Source organism: Chiloscyllium plagiosum, unplaced genomic scaffold (genome assembly GCF_037043375.1).
Source record: "Chiloscyllium plagiosum isolate Xiang-an unplaced genomic scaffold, Cpla_swu_hap1 HiC_scaffold_28, whole genome shotgun sequence".
Classification (NCBI taxonomy): Eukaryota; Metazoa; Chordata; class Chondrichthyes; order Orectolobiformes; family Hemiscylliidae; genus Chiloscyllium; species Chiloscyllium plagiosum.
The window spans coordinates 4,159,442-4,182,725 of NW_028270166.1; the positions used below are offsets into that span (position 1 = coordinate 4,159,442).

A 23,284-nucleotide genomic window follows, 5' to 3' on the forward strand; every position below is an offset into this window, starting at 1 on the left:
CTATAGACTATTCCCTCCAATTTGGTGTCATCCATAAATTGAGAAATTATGTTTTTGAAGTCCAAACAGTGAATGTAAATTGTGAACAGCATTGATTCTTGTAAATATCACTTCTCACCCTCTGCCTCTCTAATAACTCCGCTCTCTGCTTCTGTCTTGAAGCCAGCTAACAACTCATTCTGCCAGTTGTCCCCAGCTTTACATTTCCTGACGTTATTTCTTAGCATTTTTGTAAATCTGAAAGACCAATGCTGGGAATGAGAGAGTGGGCATAAGTGATCAAACCTCCAGATTGCGAGCAGAGTTGGCAACTCTACAGTGGGTCCATACTGGGCAGGGGCTCAACACAGGAAAATATCCAGTGGTTTCAGCAATGCATTCATTCATTTGGCTTGGGGATTAAGGCAAATTGCTGAAATTATATTTAGAACATTAAACAATGGACACTGAAGTCAATGTAGCCAGCAGAGGGGATCTGGAACACTAATTCACACTGACTTTGATCACTAGAGCTGCTGCCCCTTGTGTCCAGTGACAATCTCCTGTGGATTGATGACCACCGAAAACAATGAGCTGTTCTAGAGGAAAAGCACATCACAGGCCTGACGGGTAACTGAACAATTACAACACACCTATTTAACCAGCACTCAGCAATTACAGGTTGTTAATTAAATCACACACTCTTATCTTGATGCTGATTCCATTGTGGAACTCAGAGTCGGCCTAATATAAATCCAAAATCAATAAGAAGGCCATGCCAGAACCATGTTAAAGCTGATTGTTTGGGTCCTACATCTGGAACTTTTCTCAAAGGAATGGGAGGAGGCCGTTCAGCCCCTCAAGCCTGTTTCGTCATTCAATTCAATCATGGCTCCGTTGACTCACTTTGATTCTGTAAAACATTTAATTCCTTTACCCAACAAAGATGTAGCAAACTCAGTTTTGAAATTTTCATTGACCCACTCCCTGGCCTCAGCGGCTATTTAGGAATTAAAAAAAGGTTTTTGAGATTTCCACTCCCCTTCGAATGAAGAAAAGTTTCCTGACATTTCCCTTGGCCAACCTGCCTTGAATCTTAAGGTTATGAAATTTTAAAATGAAAATTTCTGAGTGTAATGGGATGGAATTTATATGTAAGCAGTTTGCCCAAGAAGGGGTGATTCAATGAACATGGTAGAGAATTGAGAAATTGGGAACATCAGTGAAAGGATGAATTTTAAAAAAGCAGGATATTACTCAAATGGATAGAGCGAGATTACAGAATGCTGCGTGTCCTGGTGTGTGAATTGTATAAAGTTAGTCTGCAGACACAGCAAGTGATTAGGAAGACAAGTGAAAGGTTGGCATTTATTGCAAAGGGGATGGAGTATAAAAGGAGGGAAATTTTACTACAGTTACACAAGGCATTGCTGAGACCATATCTGGATTACTCAGAGCAAATTTTTTACTGATCAACCCCTGTGGGACCAAATATTCCAGTTGATCAAGAGGTCCACATAATCAATGTAAACACACACACTGATTAATGGAAACATAATGTAAGGAGTAAACACATCAATGTTAAACTTTATTTATGGCAAAAATCACTTAAATAATAATGCAATTTTGCCTTAAATAAAACTTACTGGCAGAGAGCCTTCTCACTTGCATAGCCAATTGACTACTTGTAGATCGCAGAGATTGTGATAATACAGGAAACTTCCAGTATTTCAGGGATGTAACTTTTGCTGGTTTATCGGGAGTGCCAGTTCATAAGATGGTGGTCAAAACAACGTTTACTGCATTTAAAAAAGACTACAATTGCTTTTGAAGCAATTGAGAGAATGGTCACAAGCCTCACCTCCAGAATCAAGGCTTACCTTTTTAAGACAATGATGTGGAGGAGCTGGAGTTGGGCTGGGGTAGACAAAGTCAGAAGTCACATGGCACCACGTTATAGTCCAACAGGTTTATTTGAAATCTCAAGCTTTCAGAGCGCTGACCCTTTGTCAGATTACCCGAGTGTCATCCCGAAAGCTTCAGATTTCAAATCAACCGACTGGACTATAGCCTGGTGTCATGTGACTTCTGAGAGCTTAAGAAAGGTTGAGCAAGTTGGGCTTTACCCCACTGGAGCTTAGAAGAATGAGAGGTGATGTCATTGAAATACAGAAGATCCCGAGTGGATGGGATAGGGTGATGTTTCCTTTAGCAGCAGAAACTGAAAAGAGAGGAAATAGTTGAAAATAAGCTGTATCCCTTTTGAGACAGAGATGGGGACCTTTTGGGTAATCAGTTTGTGGAATCCTTTTCTGCACAGAGCAGTGGAGGCTGGTTCATTGCGTTGACCGGCGGTTGAGCTGGATAGAGACTTACTCAAGAAGAAGTCACGGGATATGTGAGAGCAGTGGAACTGAGAACAAAATCAGATCAGCCAACAGGTTTGCAGGGTCAAAAGACTGCTCATATTACAAAGTCCTATGCTGTCATCAATTGCCCCCTGTCACTGTTTTAACTTTGTGTCATTGAGAGAGCCCAATGATAGCACACACCATGGAAAGCTGCAACTGAGAAACGTTTCTCTGGATCCTGCACTAAAACTGCAGTATTACCTGCCCTCGCTCCTGCTGCACAGAAACAAACCAGTTCCCATTGGTCAACTTCCCAACGTCTGCCATATACACTTCGGAACCATGATACCTACTTTGTAAACTAACTCCTATCATCCTGCTAAGTAACAATAAATATAGTTACACAGTGAGAGACCCTTACCCTGCTGAATAAACACTGACTCTGTACGGTTACACAGTGAGTGACCCTTACCCTGCTGAATAAACACTGACTCTGTACAATTACACAGTCAGTGACCCTTACCCTGCTGAATAAATACTGACTCTGTATGATTACACAGTGAGTGACCCCTACCCTGCTGAATAAACAATGACCCTATACGGTTACACAGTGAGTGACCCTTACCCTGCTGAATAAACACTGACTCTGTACAATTACACAGTCAGTGACCCTTACCCTGCTGAATAAACATTGACCCTGTACGGTTACACAGCGAGTGACCCTTACCCTGCTAAATAAACACTGACTCTGTACAGTTATACAGTGAGTGACCATTACCTTATTGAATAAACACTGACTCTGTGCTGTTACATAGTGAGTGACCCTTACCCCGCTGAATAAACACTGACTTTGTACGGTTACACAGTGAGTGACCCTTACCCTGCTGAATAAACACTGACTCTGTACAGTTACACAGTCAGTGACCCTTGCCCTGCTGAATAAACACTGACTCTGTACAGTTACACAGTGAGTGACCCTTACCGTGCTGAATAACACTGACTCTGTATGATTACACAGTGAGTGACCATTGCCCTGTTGAATAAACACTGACTCTGTACGGTTACACAGTGAGTGACCCTTACTCTGCTGAATAAATACTGACTCTGTACAGTTACACAGTGAGTGACCCTTATCCTGCTGAATAAACAATGACTCTGTATGATTACACAGTGAGTGACCATTGCCCTGTTGAATAAACACTGACTCTGTACGGTTACGCAGTGAGTGACCCTTAACCGGCTGAATAAACACTCACGCTGTACAGTTACACAGTGAGTGACCCTTATCCTGCTGAATAAACACTGACTCTGTACAGTTACGCAGAGTGACCCTTACCCTGCTGAATAAACACTGACTCTGTACGGTTACGCAGAGTGACCCTTACCCTGCTGAATAAACACTGACTCTGTACAGTTACACAGTGAGTGACCCTTACCCTGCGGAATAAACACTGACTCTGTACGGTTACACAGTCAGTGACCCTTACCCTGCTGAATAAACACTGACTCTGTAAGTTACACAGTGAGTGACCCTTACCCTGCTGAATAAATATTGACTCTGTACAGTTATACAGTGAGTGACCATTAACCTGCTGAATAAAAGCGATTTCTGTACAGTTACACAGCAAGTGACCCTTAGCCTGTTGAATAGACCCTGACTCTGTACAGTTACACAGCGAGTGACTCTTAGCCTGCTGAATAAACAATGACTCTGTACGGTTACACAGTGAGTGACCATTACCCTGCTGAATAAACACTGACTCTGTACGGTTACACAATGAGTGGCCCTTACCCTGCTGAATAAATACTGACTCTGTACAGTTACACAGTAAGTGAGGCTTATCCTGCTGAATAAACACTGATTCTGTACGGTTACACAGTGAGTGACCCTTACCCTGCTGAATAACACTGACTCTGTATGATTACACAGTGAGTGACCATTGCCCTGTTGAATAAACACTGACTCTGTACGGTTACACAGTGAGTGACCCTTACCCTGTTGAATAAACACTGACTCTGTCCAGTTACACAGTGAGTGACCCTTACCCTGCTGAATAACACTGACTCTGTACAGTTATACAGAGTGACCCTTACCCTGCTGAATAAACACTGACTCTGTACAGTTATACAGTGAGTAACCCTTACCCTGGTGAATAAACACTGACTCTGTACGGTTACACAGTGAGTGACCCTTCCCCTGCTGAACACTGTCTCTATCTTTGGGCAGGATTGATGGACACAACTGCTCAGCAATCTCTGTGAAAATCAAGAATCTGTTTGAGGCAAGGCTGTTGATGAATAGTTTGTCTTTTCCTGGAATATAATTAAATTACTCTCTAAATATTTGCTCAAAGATGCACTCACCACAATAATAATTATTGAAGACTGAATCTATCGGTCCTTCTCCAAGATAGTGCAAATCTTTGTCAGGGAACCTCGGTGAGTGTTGTCAGGGGAAGCGAACGATGTTCAGTGACTGGTCAGGGTGCAATGACAATCAGCTTTATAGCTCACTGCATATTTCAGATTCACTTCCTGGAACAACTAACAACCAATCCACCAGACACACTGAAAATATCTGATATCACACCATGTGATTTGGCAAAGATTTTTATCTGTGTTTGTCATATTCAAAGCAATGGTGGAAGAAATGTTTGAAATGCAAGGCGTCACTCGGAGTGTCATCACTGGCAGTGCAGTGTAAGGGTGGGTGTGTGAACATTTCATACTGTGCTCACTCAAACTGTTAGAAGCAACAAGGGAAACAGTTACAGAATCTGCTCACGGCAAACATGGATTCTGGAAAGCAAAATCTGCAAACAGCACAGCGCAACACTTTATTGCTGCAGCTTTCCCAGTCTATATTCCTCAGGAAAATATCACCAATCTGCATTGCACTGCAGTGTTATACAGTGACAGACCTGTCCCCACCAGTACTGTACCCCAGTGTTATACAGTGACAGACCTGTCCCCACCAGTACTGTACCCCAGTGTTATACAGTGACAGACCTGTCCCCACCAGTACTGTACGCAGGGTTGTACAGTGACAGACCTGTCCCCACCAGTTCTGTGCACCTGTGTTATACAGTGACAGACCTGTCCCCACCAGTACTGTACCCCTGTGTTACACAGTGACAGATCCATTCCCACCAGTACTGCAACCCAGTGTTATACAGCAACAGACCCATCCCCACCAGTACTGTAGCCCAGTATTATACAGTAACAGACCCATCACCACCAGTACTGTACCCCAGTGTTATACAGTGACCAACCTGTCCCCACCAGTACTATACTCGTGTTATATAGCGACGGAACTGTCCCCCACCAATACTGTATCCCTGTATTATACAACGTCAGACCAGTCCCCACCAGTACTGTTCCCCAGTGTTTTACAGCGACAGACCTGTCCCCATCAGTACTTTACCCAAGTGTTATACAACATTTTTCATAATTTTAAATTTATTGGATTGTGCCTCAATGCTGATACATATTTACTGCAAGGCAAGCTCTCAGTTGCAAATGCTAATTGATAAAACCTCTCCTGAGTTGGAATGAAGCTTGATATTATACTCATCTGTTGAATGACATTACAGTGCTGCAGCAGCCCACACGCCATTTACAGCTGCAGTCTGTCAGAAGGTAGTAGATACCAACAGATTCTGTGTTTGGCATAGCAGGTGTTCACCAGCTGAGGTTGCTGGCCCTGGTCTACCTCTCGGAATTGAGCAACACCCTCAAGGAAGATGTTGGGAGCACCGACTGGAATTCCAGATGTGTGCACCAGTCAGGTGATGCTCTGCGTGGGGACTGCAGTTTTATGTCAGCTTAGTGCAGATGCATGCATTGCAAGATGGGGCAGTCAGTGATATAAGCTTTGTATCGAATGCTAAGCTGAGACCGCATATAAAAAGGCCATTCTGCCTCTCACGCTTATGATGACTCTAAGTGTTCTATTCCTTTCATCCCACTCACCTGCTCGAACCCCATGGCCCTGCTTTCTCCCTCCCCCTCAAGTATTTTTCCAATACTTGTTTGAAAATGATTAAATCTGCTTGTGCTATCCTTGCAGGAAGCTCACTTCTGATCATAACAGCTCACTGTGTAATGCTCTGTGTTGTGTACAGCTTTTCCTAATGTGATTTATGCACATTATTTTTACTGCTTCACATCCCACTCATGGGGCTAAGGTACACAGTAAGCTTGAGGACTAGGAGAGGAAACCAGACGGAATTTGAGGCTGGAATCTTTGCTTTCAACTTGAGAGGAAAAGAGGGATCAAAGTGTTAAACTTCCTACAGCCAGCTGCTGAATGTGGAGACCAGAGTCAATATTTTCTCAATTTTAGATTCATTCACAAAGTGAGACTTCACAAGCGTACAGCTCCTGACCCTACAACCTAACACCAGTGCCATTAAGTGATTTTTTTTTTAGCCCTGAACGAATGAAATGGGTGGTACAATCCAACATTCACGAAACAAAAGCTTTAAAAGGAAATCTTTAAATTAAAAGTAAAATGTCGTTAGAAGGGTCGATAGTACTCCCCAAACTGCTATTCCTGCCTTGGTAAGGGGCGTGGAATCAACATCACAACAAAACCAAACATTTTAAAGCAAACTTATTATTAAAATATAATTTTGGGGAGTAGGCTTACCCTCCAAACCCAGGGGATAGAAGGAGGCGTTTCTTCACACTGTTTTGAATACAGATTAAGCAATGAGCTAGTTGATTATCCCCTTCAAGGGGGTTCTGTGACAAGCGTACAAATTTTAAAAGTAAACCTATGAAATGTATATCAAAATATCAGCTTGAGGGGAGAATATTTATCCCAGCAAGCACGTGTGACAATCACTAGTCACAGCAGATGTCTCTACCTGTTTAACATACCAATAAAGTGACTTGATGACTCTATGATCAATAGCCAAATTAACTAATAAAACTAATTTGACTTGTAAAAGCTCTTTAAGAGACACTGCAAAACAAATCAATTGTCAGTGGAAACTTACAAAATATAACTTAAAATTGGCTTTAATGCTGAGCAGGTAAACAGTGGCAAACAGTCATAAAAAGGAGTATCTATTTGCATATGCTCAGGTCATTATCAAGATATTTTCAAACCAACCTGTTCAGAAATATCATTACACAGTTTTAGAGTTGGGGGGATTTGAATCCAAGGCTTCCTGGCACAGGTTGCTATCAAAAGGTTACATGGTTAGTAAGTTTGCAGATGAGACCAAGCTTGGTGGAAAAGTGGACAGTGAAGAAAGTTATTCAAGAGAACAAGGGAATCTTGATCATCCGGACCAGCAGGCCAAAGAATGACAGATGGAGTTTTATTCAGATAATGTGAGGTGTTGCATTTTGGTAAAACTAAACAAGGCCGGACTTACACAATCAATGGTAAGGCCCTGGGGAGAGTCATTGAATAGAGACACCTAGGGGTGCAGGTACATAGTTCCTTGAATGTGGTGTCACAAGTAGACAGACTGGTGAAGAAGATGTTTTGTAAGCTTGCCTTCAACAGACAAAGCATTGAGTACAGAGAGTCATAGAGTCAGACAGCAGAGAAACAGACGCTTCTGCCCAACATATCCATGCCAACCAGGTTTCCTAAACTGAACTAGGCCCATTTGCCTGTGTTAAGTCCATATCCCTCTAACCCTTTCCTATTCATGTACCCTGTTGAACTATTTTTCAAATATTGTAATTGTACTTGCCTCTACCACTTTCTCTGGTAGCTCATTCCATATACACACCACCCACTGCTGTAAACATAGTCCTTCAGGTCCCTTTTAAATCTTTCCCCTTTTCATCTTAAGCCTATGCCTTATAATTTTGGACTCTACTACCCTGGGGAAAAAACCTTGTCTATTTACCCTACCCATGCCCCTCATGATTTTATAAACCTCGATAAGGTCACCCCTCAGCCTCCTACGCATCAGTGAATAAAGTCCCACCTGTTCTAGTCTCTACTTATAAGTCAAATTTTCCATATAATGTCTTTGTAAATCTTTTTTGCATTCTTTTAATAACAGCCTACCTATGGCAGGGTGACCAGAACTGTATACAGTAGTCCAAATGTAGTATCACTGAAGTCTTGTACAGCCCGAACATAATGTCCCAACCCCTATACTCAATCCTCTGACCGGTGAAGGCAAGTGTGCCAAACATCTTCACCAGCCTGTCTACAAGTGATGCCACTTGCAAGGAACTATGTATTTTTAACCCTAGGTCTCTCTGTTCGACAATAACCAGATAAACTGCTTTCTTGGCATTAGTTGAGAGACCAACTCTGCTGCTGTTCTTCAATTGACTACAGGATGTTGAAGGTGTGAAAGAGCAGACAGGAACGTTGGTTTAATACCTTAGTTAACACTCCCTCAGTGGTGGCACTGGGAATGTCGGACTGGAGCACTGGCCTCATGTCTCTGGAGTGGGAACTGAATGTGTAGTCCCCAGAATCAGAGACATGAGAGCTGCACAGTGAGTCAAACAGAGACCAGGACGTTCAGTGGGAAATGGTGTATCCAATGTGAAGGAAAGACAGTGAGTGAGAAGGCAGGTAGCACACTGAGGTTCAAAGCTGAGGACAGATGGGAGAAATTTCAGCGGAGCATTGATTAGCAGGGCCGAGAAAATACACCGTGGTGTACATAACAACACAAGAATATGCATTCCCACTCAGAGATATTGCATAATAGGTACAATCAGGCTTCACGTTTATTTAGCTGTTCCTTCAGAGGGAAGTGAATAATCTGAGGAAACACAGATAAGGTAAGGTAAAATGGTTGGTCAGAAATCCTGGTCAGGGATGGCATGATGGCACAGAGGAGGGGTGGTACCGTGGCTCAGTGGTTAGCACTGCTGCCTCACAGCAGCAGGGACCTGGGTTCGATTTCAGCCTCAGGTGACTTTCTCCCCATATCTGCTTGGGTTTCCTCTGGGTCCTCCAGTTCCCTCCCTTAATCCAAAGATGTGCAGGTTAGGTGGATTGGCCATGCTAAATTGTCCTCTAATGTTCAGGGATGCGCAGGCTAGGTGGGTTAACTAAGGTAAATGTGGGGTTACAGGGATAGGATGGGATGCTCTTTGGAGGGTTGGTGCAGATGGGCTGAATGGCCTCTATCTGCACTGTAGGGATTCTATGAGAAGGTCTGACCTTTGATTTTAACTGATGAGATTCCTATCATGGATTATGTTTGCAGGATTGTAGACACACCACTCTGTTTGAAATCTCCCCACCCCACCCCTCCCAAAACTAAGATTCTCAACTCAATTAAGGAGAAGTCTACATTGCACACAACTGTGGGTAGCATGTTGTTACAGTCTATTCACACAGAGAGGAATAGCTGAAGACTGTCTCTAGTGCCTGTAGGCATTTACCAGCACTGGGTGATTAGAAGGACATCAGTAGTTTAGCTCTTTCTCAAAAGCTAAAGCACGATTTGGTGGCTTGTCCCCAACTCCCACACCCTCCCCCGGAATCAGCCTGGTCAAAGATTGATGCAGGAAAGTACTAAATAATCACTGGCCCATCCAGGGAACTCTGGTAAATAGAGATCAGGGCACATCTTTTTCTCTCACAATTTGTTTGTCAAATTCTGTTCTCTATGAAGCAGTGGAGTTTATTTAAGGAAGAATGAGATAATTGTTTGATGGACAAGGGAGTCCATCAGGAGACAGTGGGAGAGAGGGAGAGAGAGACAGTGGGAGAGAGAGAGAGAGAGTGGGAGAGAGGGAGAGAGAGACAGTGGGAGAGAGAGAGAGAGACAGTGGGAGAGAGGGAGAGAGAGACAGTGGGAGAGAGAGAGAGAGACAGTGGGAGAGAGGGAAAGACAGTGGGAGAGAGAGAGAGAGAGACAGTGGTAGAGACAGGGAAGTTCAGACAGGGAAGTGGAGCTGATGAGGTCAGCCGCGATCTTGGTAAATGACTGAGCAAGCTCAAGGGGTCAAATGTCAATAAAGTGTGAAGCTGGAAAAAGCACAGCAAGTCAACCAGCATCAGAGGAGCAGGGGGGTCTGCGTGTCAGGTCAATTCTCTTCCTCCTCGGATGCTGCCTGACCTGCTGTGCTTTTTCCAGCTCCATACTTTATTGACTCTGACTCTCCAGTATCTGCCGTCCTCACTATCTCCAAGGGGTCAAATGGCCTACTGCTCTTCAGTCCTATGTTACTAACCTGAACGTATGTTATGTCTGTAACACCCTAAAATGCTTCCAATGAATATTGTGAGAATCTGTTATCAGACTGGGCATGGACTAGATGCCAACGGTTTAACACACAAAGGTCAATTTTACAGAGTGGTTTAAAGGAGGAGACAGATGCAGAGAGATTTAGAATGGAATTCTGGAGCTTGGCACCAGGGAGCTGAAGGCAGGGCCACCAAAGATAGAAAAACAAAACCAGGGATTTATGAGTGATTTGCAAAATGTAAAGTAGCTGGAAAAAAAACTTGATTTGGAGGTGCCGGTGTTGGGCTGAATTGGACAAGGTCAAAAATCACACGACACCAGGATATAATCGAACAGGCTTATTTGAAAACACAAGCTTTCAGAGCGCTGCTCCTTTGTTAGTTGTTACTGACTAATACTTGATGAAGGAACAGTGCTCCGAAAGCTTGTGTTTTCAAATAAACCTGTTGAAAAAGAACTGAGGAAGGTGAGAGAATGTTTTTGATTCAATTAGTTGTCTTGATCTGGAATGTGCTGCCAGAAAGGATGGTGAATGCATGTTCAATCCATCAAAGATAAATTAGATAAATACTTAAAAAGGAGGAAGATGGAGGGCTAAGGGGAAAGAGTGGGGGAGTGGGATTAATTAGAAAGCTCTTTCACAGAGCTGGATGTAACATGGGCCATATAGAGTCAGAGAGTCAGCGTCATACAGTACCCTTCTGTCCAACTGTCTGACCCGCACTGATCAGACATCCCAATCTGACTTAGTCCCATTTGCTGGCATTTGATCCATATCCCTATAAACCCTTTCTATTCCTATACTCATCCAGATGCCTTTTAAATGTTGTAAGTGTACCCTCCTCCACCACTTCCTTGTTCCATACACGCACCACCTTCTCCATGAAAACGTTCCCCCTCAGGCCCTTTTCAAATCCACCCCCCTCACCTTAAACTGATGCCTTCTAGTTATGGACTCCCACACCCTCAGAAAAAGACCTGGACTATTCACCCAATCTCCTGCACTGTATCATTCCTGTATGGTGTTGCATATCAATGTTACATATTAATATCAATGCACTCTGTGAAATGTAATATCATTAACACATCACTCACTGTCAAAGGCAATATACAGAAAAATGGAACATGCATTTCTACAATATCTCAACACAGCCTTTGTATATCCGAAACTTCCACACAGTCGCTGAATTAGTTTTGAGCCAAAGGCAATTACAACAACAAGTTTGCACACAGCAAGATCCCGTGAACACAAATGAAACATACGAGCAGTTAACAATAGCACTAACAAAAGCACGCCAAGCACCACAATTCATCAGGGTGTGACGGTGTGGATGTAGATTGGATGCTCCCCTGGCTGGTGAATCTAAATCCTGGGAACACAAGATAAGGGGTAGATTATTTAAGGCTAAGATGAAGAGGAATTTCTTTACTCAGAGTTTGGTGAATCTTTACCGAAAGGCTGTGGAAACACAATCATTGAGCAGGTTCAGGGCAGAAATTCTTAGATTTCTGTAGACTAATGACATAAGGGATGTAGAGACAGTGGGAGAAAGTGACACTGAGGTAAATGATCAGTCATGATCTCATTGAATGGAGCAACCAGCTCAATGGGCTGAATGGCCTACCTCTGTTCCTATATCCATTTTTATAGGCTTCCTTTTGAAAACAGCAACATTGTGGTAACCATATATGGAACCTTGATTTGGCCACACTTAACTAAACACAGTTCCAGTCTCCATTTTAAAATAAGAATATAAACACACTAGAAGAAATGCAGAAATGATTTACAGACTTTTTGCCAGAGGTTATAATCATCAAGAAGAGGTTGAATACAGTTGAGGTTGAGGTTGCTTTCTCTAGAAAGGTGGGTGGTACATTGGCCCATACTGCTGAGGGGGCAGCTTCAATTCTATCCTTGGGTGACCGTCTGTGGAGTTTGCATGTTCTCCTGTTTCTGCCAGGTGTTCTGGTTGCCTTCCCCAATTCAAAGCTGTGCAGATTAGGAAGATTGGCCATGCTAAATTATTGGTAGTGTCTGAGGATGTGCAGGCTTGGTAAATGTGGGTTATAGGGATTGAGTAGGATGCTGTGCAGAGGGCTAGTGGAGATTCAATGGGCTGAATAGCCTCTTTCTGCACTATAGGGATTCCATGAAAAAGAAATGATTAAGGAGAGATCTAACAGATTATGAAAGGGATCAATCATGTGGATATTAAAATGAATTAGGGGTGAAGTAAGCCATTCACCTAGATCACGTTGATCTATTTTTATTTTGAATGCAACATTCCTATCTAAACCCGACAACCCTGAAACATCAGGAATCTACTTGCCTCTGTCTTTAAATACCTTCAAAGACCCCACCTCCACTGCCTTCTGAGGCAGAGTTCCAACGTCACAGATACCTCAGGGAAACTATTCCTCATCTCTGTCCCAAAAGGGCAAGCTCTAATTTTAAAACAGTGTCCCCTGGTTCTGGCCTAACTCACAAGAGGAAACATTCTTTCCAGGTTTACCCTGCAGACACAGAGACAATGTTTCTCACAGGGAAGAAGAGCATGGGGAAACACAATATAATCACCAAGAAATCAAATAAACAATTTTGAATACACTCCTTTTACAAAAGAATGATAAGATTATGGAATGTGTTGTTCAGGAAATGGTTTAGTACACAGCCCAAATACATTTATAGTGATAGATCTAACAGAGATTTTCAAAACCATGACTGAACAGGACAGAGTAGATAGGGAGAAACTGTTCAGGAAAGGGACAAGAACGAAAGTGCGTAGATTTGAAGAGATCTGCAAAAAAAGCAAAGGTGAAGTGAGAAAAATCTTTTTCACTAGGCAAGTAGTTAGGGTCTGGAATGCACTGCCTGGGAATGTGGGGGAGGCAGGTTCAGTTGAGGCATTCAAGAGGGACACTGGGTGATTACAGGAAGTCCCCAGGTTATGAACGAGTTCCGTTTTTTTCGACTGTTCGTAAACCGAATTTGTGTGTAAATTGGAACAGATACGGCTAATTAATCTGCCCATTCGTTAGAACGAAATATTGTGCGTAACTCGGATTTTTAAAGATTATTTTTAAAAATGAGAAGCTGGAGGTTGGTTCGTTAGTACAGGACATTCATATCCCAGGGACTTCCTGTATTTAAATAAAAGTCATGTGCAAAGGTATGGGGGAAGAAAGAAGATTGGCAAGAGATAATGATGCTCATTTCTAAGCAGGTGCAGATACAATGAACTGAACAGAAGCAGGCCATTTGGCCCATCGAGTCCACACCAATCCTCCTAACAGCATCCCATCCAGACCCACCTCCTACGCAATCCCTGTAATATTGCATATCCATGGCTAATCCACCTAACCTATACATCACTGGGCAATATGGGCAATTTCCCATGGCCAATCCACCTAACCTGCACATCTTTGGACTGTGGGAGGGAACCACAGCACCCAAAGGAAACCCATGCAGACACAGGGAGAATGTGCAAATTCATCACAGTCACCCGAGGGTGGAATCGAACCCGGGTCCTTGGCGCTGTGTGGCAGCAGTGCTAACCACTGAGCCACCATGACACCCCACGTCTGTGATTCTGTGAAGCTAGATAAACGTAGGAGAGAAAAGAGTAGAAGAATAGAATATATGGGTTGGTTGGGAGGGGGCTGGTATAGAGTATCAGAATTCCTGATTCCTGATGCAGGGCTCCTGCCTGAAAAGTTGATTCTCCTGCTCCTCGGATGCTGCCCAACCTGCTGTGCTTTTCCAGCACCACACTCTTGACTCTAATCTCCAGCATCTGCAGTATAGAGTATAGCAGGAACAAACTGGTGCTATGTAATGCCAACAATCTTTGGTGATTCTTGAGGGAAGAACACTGGGAGGGTGTTCATGTTCTGTTTCAAATTGCTCCTTTTGAATACATTTGATTTGATGCAAAGACAGCAGCCAGCATTTCTGCCACATCAGCCACAGATTGTGAACGAGCTCCAACCTTGCACTGGGGCTTCTCTCAGGAAGGCAGGCGTTAGTAACTGAGGTACCAAATGCTGCAGTCACTGACAACACCACGTAGTAGCATTGCATTTTAGGAAGAAAATGTTGCAAACTCTTTCATGCAAGGTCAAGAAGAAAGGACAATAAAAAGAAACAATGAGTTTGTCAGACCCTGGGAAAGACAGTTGGAATGAAAGACAGTGTGGGAAGGGTGAGGTGCAGAGGATCAAAGGTTGTGCATATTGAATATTTTGAAAAGGACAGATCACAGTTAATGCAACAGTCAGTGGAGGCCTTGATTTACTTAATATAGAGCTATCAAGGTATACAGCATGGAAACAGACCCTTTGGCCCAACTTGTCCATTCCAACTAGGTTTCCTAATCTGAACTAGTCTCATTTGCTTCCTTGCACCTGTCCAAATGTCTCCTAATTGTTGTAATTGTACCCTCCCCTACTACTTTGTCCAGCAGTTCAGTCCACACACACACACCACCCTCTGCGTGAAAAAGTTGTCCCTCAGTCTTTTTTAAATATTTCCTCTTTCACCTTTAAGATTAGATTCCCTACAGTATAGAAACAGGCCCTTTGCCCCAACAAGCCCACACTGACCCTCCAAAGAGTAACCCACCCCCCTCTGACTAATGCTCCTAACAACTATGGACAATTTAGCATGGTCAATTCACCTAACCTGCACATATTTAGAATGTGGGAGGAAACTGCAGCACCCGGAGCAAATCCAAGCAGACATGGGGAGAATGTGCAAACTCCATACAGACAGCTGCCCGAGGCTGGAATTGAACTTGGGACCCTGGCGCTGTGAAGCAGCAGTGCTACCCACTGAGCCACCTATGCCTTCTAGCTTTAAACTCTTCTGTCTGGAGAAAAGACCTTGGCTGTTCACCCTATTCATCCCCACATGATTTTATAAACTTCTTTAAAGGTCACCCGTCAGCCTCCTATGTTCCAGGGAAATAAGCCCCAGCCTTGGGGTGGCATAGTGGTTCAGTGGTTAGCACTTCTGCTTCACAGCACCAGGGACCCAGGTTCAATTCCAGCCTTGGGTGACTGTCTGTGTGGAGTTTACACGTTCTCCCAGTGTCTGCGTGGGTTTCCTCCGGGTGCTCCGCTTTCCTTCCACAGTCCAAAGATGTACAGGTCAGGTGAATTGGCCATGCTTAATTGCTCAAAGTGTTAGGTGCTTTACACAGAGGGAGATGGGTCTGGGTGGGTTACTCTTCGGAGGGTTGGTGTGGACTTGTTGGGCTGAAGGGCATGTTTCCACACTGTAGGTAATCTATCCAGCCCAATATCCTGATAACGTGTGATCATGTACAAGGGAAGTAAACACAGGAACATAGGAACAAGAGGAGACCACTTAGCCCCTTGAGTCCATTTAATTAGAAGATACTACTCCTTTTTCTAAATTTCCCTCACCCTCATCCTCCCTTCCCCTTCCCCCACACCCACCATCACAAATTTTCTCTCTACTGACCCAGTCACCTCACTCAGCACCTTAAACAGATAAATCAGATAACTTTGTGATCCTCTAAGCTGAAGGGAGTACAAATCTAGCCAAAGAACCTGGTCCTCTTCATTCCACTCAATTACTCCAGGATCATTCTAGTCAATCTTCTCCAAGGCCTATGACCTCTCCCTGAGGCTATGCCTAGAAATGTCTCCCAGATACTGGTTTAGCTTTACAAAATGGGAATATTTCTTGCACCCTGTTATATTGAATAAAACTACATGACATGGACAGTAATAAGGTGGAACCCCATCACCTGAAGAATATATCAGGTGCAGAATAAGTTTCTGTGGGACAGTCCACAACTCTCATTCCAATGGGGCCAGGGGACATTTCTATGGTTTATTTACCAATGGGAGTGCATCAGTTAATGGCTAGTGTAAAATTCCTTTCTGCTTTCTATTAACGAACTCATCAACTCAGTTCTTTGACCGAAGCAGTGATGCAGCTGTAACAGCAGGCTGAAGGATTCCGTTTGCTGCATTAATGTAAGGCGAATCTTTCAAAGTCCCTATGCAACCATTTGAGACATTGTGTGCAGCCAACGGAAATCACAAAATGGGAGCAGTGCACCTGAGATTTTGTCACATGTGGCAGTAAACTGCGGTCTCCCACTGATAGAGCAGGGAGAGTGAGTGCTGGTCAACTTCATCCTGAGAACTGTGTCAAGAGTAAACACTGCTCATCAGGAATGGGAGGGGGGGTTGAGGGCTATGCGAAAAGGAGGGATCGAGAGGCAGAGGAGAAGGAGGGATCGAGGGATAAGGGGAAAATGTGGATGCGTTAGATTGAGAGATGCAGGGAGCAGGAGGGCAGTATGAAATTGGGAAGAATAATGGATTGAGGGATACGGAGAAGGAGCAGAATGGGGGAACACAGGGAAAAAGTGGGATTGAAGGGTACAGGGAGAAAGTGGAGGAGTGGTGGGAGGGATATGGCAAGAAGGTGGGATTTGGGGAGAGAGGTTGGGGAGAGAGGTGTAAATAAGATTTGATGGGATGACTTTCTCTACTCCCAGAACATGTTGCTGTTGAAAGCACGGAAGACGTGAGTGTGTGATAGGGGAGTGTGTGATAGGGGAGTGTGAGATAGGGGAGTGTGAGATAGGGGAGTGTGAGATAGGGGAGTGTGAGATAGGGGAGTGTGTGATAGGGGAGCGTGAGATAGGGGAGTGTGAGATAGGGGAGTGTGAGATAGGGGAGTGTGAGATAGGGGAGTGTGTGATAGGGGAGCGTGAGATAGGGGAGTGTGAGATAGGGGAGTGTGTGATAGGCGAGCGTGAGATAGGGGAGTGTGAGATAGGGGAGTGTGTGATACAGGAGTGTGAGATAGGGGAGTGTGAGATAGGGGAGTGTGAGATAGGGGAGTGTGAGATAGGGGAGTGTGAGATAGGGGAGTGTGAGATGGGAAGTGTGAGATAGGGGAGTGTGTGATACAGGAATATGAGATAGGGGAGTGTGAGATAGGGGAGTGTGTGATAGGGGAGTGTGTGATAGGGGAGTGTGAGATAGGGGAGCGTGAGATAGGGGAGTGTGTGATAGGGGAGTGTGTGATAGGGGAGTGTGTGATAGGGGAGTGTGAGATACGGGAGTGTGTGATAGGGGAGTGTGTGATAGGGGAGTGTGTGATAGGGGAGTGTGAGATAGGGGAGTGTGAGATAGGGGAGTGTGTGATGGGGAGTGTGAGATAGGGGAATGTGAGATAGGGGAGCGTGAGATAGGGGAGTGTGTGATAGGGGAGTGTGTGATAGGGGATTGTGTGATAGGGGAGTGTGAGATAGGGGAGTGTGTGATAGGGGAGTGTGAGATAGGGGAATGTGAGATGGGGAATGTGAGATAGGGGAGTGTGAGATAGGGGAGTGTGTGATACAGGAGTGTGAGATAGGGGAGTGTGAGATAGGGGAGTGTGAGATAGGGGAGTGTGTGATAGGGGTGTGTGAGATAGGGGAGTGTGAGATGGGGAGTGTGAGATAGGGGAGTGTGTGATACAGGAATATGAGATAGGGGAGTGTCTGATAGGGGAGCGTGAGATAGGGGAGTGTGTGATAGGGGAGTGTGTGATAGGGGAGTGTGTGATAGGGGAGTGTGAGATAGGGGAGTGTGTGATAGGGGAGTGTGTGATAGGGGAGTGTGAGATAGGGGAGTGTGAGATAGGGGAGTGTGTGATGGGGAGTGTGAGATAGGGGAATGTGAGATAGGGGAATGTGAGATAGGGGAGTGTGAGATAGGGGAGTGTGAGATAGGGGAGTGTGTGATAGGGGAGTGTGTGATAGGGGAGCGTGAGATAGGGGAGCGTGAGATAGGGGAATGTGAGATAGGGGAGTGTGTGATGGGGAGTGTGAGATAGGGGAGTTTGAGATAGGGGAGTGTGTTATGGGGAGTGTGAGATAGAGGAGTGTGAGATAGGGGAGCATGAGATAGGGGAGTGTGAGATATGGGAGTATGAGATAGGGGAATGTGAGATAGGGGAGTGTGTGATAGGGGAGTGTGAGATAGGGGAATGTGAGATAAGGGATCTACCTCCTGACCTCTCTTGAATGTTTCATTCTAGAGAACTGAGATTCTACTTTGGAAGAAACTGCAAGATAACTGACCTTTTCGCAGCTATTTCCCCAGGGCATGGTTTAAATAAAAGCCTAAGTGCCAGATGGAGAAGTTAGATTTAAATCTTCACATAATGAGACTTCAGATGGATGTACGGTCAGACAGACAGAGAGAGAGCTAGAAACTATGACCCCCACATTCCCCACAGAGTCAGATGAAGTGGTTGTTGCGCGGGGGTGGCGGGGGGGGGGTTGCTGCTAATTTACAGCAAACATCCCTGACCATGCTCACATTGCAGAGTCTCCGCCCCAACCCTAGCTCCAGAGGCAGCACAGTGACCCCCGGGAGAGCTCAGTGACTCCCCCTCCCCGGGCTCTAAGATAATTCGGGGGAACGGCACATTCTGGAGGCAGGGGGATGTCTGGAGACATCTCCCCCCTCCCCTCATTGGGTGCTGGTGGCTCTCCATCCGCTCCACCAGAAACATCACCCCTGGAGAGGGGTGGGGGTGGTCACAGCTGGTTCCCCAGGAAGTTGCTCTTTCCCCTGAGCCTCGTGTCCTCAGGTTTCCCCTCCCCCCTCCCCCAACCAGGCCTGTCCCTTGGGAAAGTGGGTGTGAGATGTGGGGTCTGTGAGGGGGGGATCAGGGAGATGTGACCCCTGTTTCGGTGGGAACAGATGACATGGACTCAGGGCCGAGTGCAGCAAGATCTAAACCAGACGGATCACCACCCCACCCCTGCACACTCCCTACCCACACAGACATTGACACACTGATACACAGATTGACACACACACAGACACTGACACTGACACACACAGACACAGACACAAAAACACACAGACAGACACACTGACAAACACACAGACACTGACACACAAAAACACACAGACAGACACACTGACACACAAACACACAGACACACTGAGCAACAGAACTGAGACTCCTCACTGCCACCTACCAGCATCCCCCTCCCACACAGAGACACACACACATCGACCCCATCCACACACACACAGATCATCGCCCAACACACATCTATCCCCCTGCGCATACACACACAGATCCATCCCTGTACACAAATAGATCTATCCCGCCCCCCTCCCACACATAGACAAACACATACACTGACACAGGCACCACCCCCCCAAACACACAGTCTCACACACACCAGTCCCCATATACAGAGAGAGACACAGACACTGACACACACAGAGTCACCTACACAGAGACACACTCTCACACACATCACCCACCGCACATACACAGCCATACACAGACTCACACACACAGGGACTCACACACAGACACAGGGAGACACACACACAGACTCACACACACAGGGACTCACACACACACAGGGAGACACACACACAGACTCACACACACAGGGACTCACACACAGACACAGGGAGACACACACACAGGGACTCACACACACACACAGGAAGACCATCAGAGATCTGCAGCGATCTGCTGGTGTACCTCACACTGAGGGATAGTCTCAGGGAAGGGATTTTCTTTCGGGGGGCGGGGGGTTGGTGCCGACTGCAGAATCGGCAGCGGGTACCTGGCGTAGGTTGTGTTCAGCGATAAACATTCCCAGAGAACTGCCTGAGCAGAAGATACCGCAATCCTGGATGGCCCTGTCCCTGTCTCTCAGCAGCTGTGTGTGTGTGTCTCTGTGCACATCTCCATCTCCCTCTCCCTGTCTATGTCTCTCTCGGTACCTGGCTATCTGTATCTCTTCGCTTGTCTCTCTATTCCCTGGTCTCTCTTTCTCTCTCTCCCTGTGTTTCCCTCTCTGTGTCTCTCCCTTTCTCTCTCTCACTCCCCGTGTTTCCCTCTCTGTGTCTCTCCCTTTCTCTCTCTCACTCCCCGTGTTTCCCTCTCTGTGTCTCTCCCTTTCTCTCTCTCACTCCCCGTGTTTCCCTCTCTGTGTCTCTCCCTTTCTCTCTCTCACTCCCCGTGTTTCCCTCTCTGTGTCTCTCCCTCTCTCTCTCTCCCCGTGTTTCCCTCCCTCTCCCTCTCTCTCTCTCTCTCTGTTCACCGGCGGTTCGCTCTCCCTCCCAGCGTTTGACTTCACGGTTCCTGCATGTCTCTGCCTCCTCCCTCCCTCCCAGTGTTGTCTTTAGTTCCTATCCGTCTCTGCTTCTCTATCGGTCTTACTTTATGTCCCTCTTTCTCTGTGTATGTGTTTGTCTTTCTATGTCTGTCTCTTTCCCCCCTCTTCGTTTCCCTCTACCTGCACTGTCCTTGCCTGTGTGAGTCTCTCTCAGTCCGTCCCTAGCTCTCTCTCTCTCTCCTTGTATGCTTTTGTCGCACGCTCAGTGCGTCTCTCTATGTGTAGATGTCTGTCTCTCTCTCTGGGTGTGTGGATACGTGTGTGTGTATCTCTCTCTCTGTACCTGTGTGTGCATGGATGTCTGTGTGTGTGTGTGCGCGGATGTCTCTCTGTATGTGTGCGCGCGTGTATGTATATATATCTATGTGTGTGCAGATATCTCTCTGTGTCTGTGTGTCTGTGTGCATCTCTGCCTGCGTCTGTGTGTGGATCTCTCTATCTGTGTGTGCGTGTATCTCTGTGTCTGTGTTTGTGGACCTCTGTGTGTATATGTGTATATCTCTCTATCTGTGTGTGTGTGTGGATCTCTCTGTGAATGTGTGTGTATCTGTCTCTGTGTGTGTATCTCTGTCTGTGTGTATGTGTGTGTATCTCTGTTAGTGTGTGTGGATATCTGTGTGTGTGGATCTCTCTCTGTGTGGATCTGTATGTGTGTATCTGTGTGTGTATCTCTGTGTGTGGATATCTGTGTGTGTGTGGATCTGTGTGTGTGTGTGTGTGTGTGGATCTGTGTGTGTGGATCTGTCTGTGTGAGTGTGTGGATATCTGTCTGTGTGTGGATCTTTCTCTCTGTCTGTGTGTGTGGATCTGTGTGTGTCCGCCCCTCGCCGTCGCTGCTTACCTGGTAGTCTGCGGTCTGGCTCTGGTGGCTGTGCCAGCAGTGTTTGTGCACACATTGCTTCCTGTGCTGACAGTTGCAGTGATGCTGCTGCTGAACCTGCGCTCCGCTGCTCCGGGCCGGACCCCCTGCGCTCTGCTCTTCCGCAGCCTCCGGTTCCATGGCAGTGCCCGCTCCGCACTGCACCGCTCCCGGGACCTGCGCCACTCGCGGGCACCGCTCGGCCCTCCAGCCCAAGCTGCTAGTCTCATTGGTCGGCCCGACCAAAACAACCCGCATGACGTGCCCTTCCAGCAGCCCCCTCCTTCCCCCAAAAATTTAAAGGGGCCACTTCCAACCTCACACTCAACAGCCCATAATACCAATGGAGAGGTATTATTGCGGGCGGTGGGGTGGTGTGGGGGAGAGAGACACAGATCCAATGTGATCCACAGTAAAATGTAATTCACTCGATCCAATCATGTGGTTGTGATCACAGATTTTCATTGATCAAGCCATGGAGGGTTTCAGAACTACCACCAATTTGGAAATGAATGGACTATCTCAATTATTGGGAGAAAGTGAACTGGGCGCAGTGTTTACTGGAGTCAGTTTTAAGGGTTAAAACTTTCGCACAGGAATGTCCTGGACTCCTCACTGATGTTCAGCTAAATACTCATTGAGTAGTCCAGTCCATGAGTGAACTGGTCGCAGGTGATCTAGAAAAAGCCTTCAGCAGATCCTGAGCCAACATCAGTGTGGTTTCTAAGAGTCAGCATTGAAGCCAGTCCGAACCCTATATTAAAATAAAATTAAAGAGGTTACATTTATATCGAGCCGTCAAATTGCATTCCAATTGGAAACACTCAGAGCTTAAACCAGTCTCGTAAAATAGTCAGGACACAGAATCATCCAGGACAGTTTATTTTTAATGATTATAATGCTTCAGTAGCTTCTATAGACCATCTCACAGCACTGAAAAGGCCATTCACCCCACAGTGTATATGCTGACTCACTGCAATAGCAACTCAGTTACCCCCTTTTCCCAACTCCTTTTCCCATTTGCACTGGCATCCTTTACATATGTTAGTTAAAGATCCAATGTTTCTTCAGAAGCTGGGATTGACCCTGTCTCCATCAGACTCCCAGGTTTCAGATCCATGTTACCCATTGCATTAAACACTTTTCCTCATGTTGCCTTTTGTCCTTTCACCAATCACCTTAAATTTGTGTCCCCTCAGTTCTTAATCCCTCCCAGTCCACTCTGTCCAGACCCTTCATAATTTTGAACATTTCAAGCGAATCTCCTCTAAACCTTCTCTATCTTTCCCACCTCACCCTCCAGTTACTGCCTTCACTTGTAGGACTTTGCAGCCTTGGAGGCTGTTCCACCCCTGTGCCTCGGAAAGAGCTATCCAATTGGATCTGCTTCCCACTCCTTTTCAAGAACCTTCAATTTTCTCCTTTTCATGTATTAATCCAAATCCCTTTGAAAAGGTCCTCATGAAACTATTTCCACTTCCCTTTAAGGGTAGAACATCCTATTTCATAATAATTCATTGTGTAAAATCATTCTTATTTTCCCTTTAGTTCATTTGGCTCCAATCTATGTCCTTCCAGCTCCCGACTCTGCTGCCATGAAATCTCCATTGGGTCTTTGAACATCTCTGTTAAGTCTCCTCTTAAGCTGCCCTGTTCCAAGGAGAATAAAAAAATTCTTTTCTAATGTCTTTACACAATGACAAAGAGACCATGGAGTGC

At 45.5% G+C, this 23,284-nt stretch overlaps 1 protein-coding gene across 2 annotated transcripts in view; it reads right to left on the minus strand.

The window, feature by feature from the left end:
* LOC122565502 (small conductance calcium-activated potassium channel protein 2-like) overlaps positions 1-21,676 on the minus strand; it is a 107,910-nt gene extending 86,234 nt beyond the window's left edge. Inside the window, exon 1 of one of the 2 annotated variants that reach the window (XM_043721542.2) lies at positions 21,548-21,676. The gene's annotated coding sequence lies outside the window, so the exon portion shown is untranslated. Of the gene's footprint in view, positions 1-4,694; positions 4,808-21,547 lie in introns of those variants that run through there. The other variant, XM_087975911.1, reaches the window with a different exon arrangement.
* Positions 21,677-23,284: the final 1,608 nt, after the last annotated feature.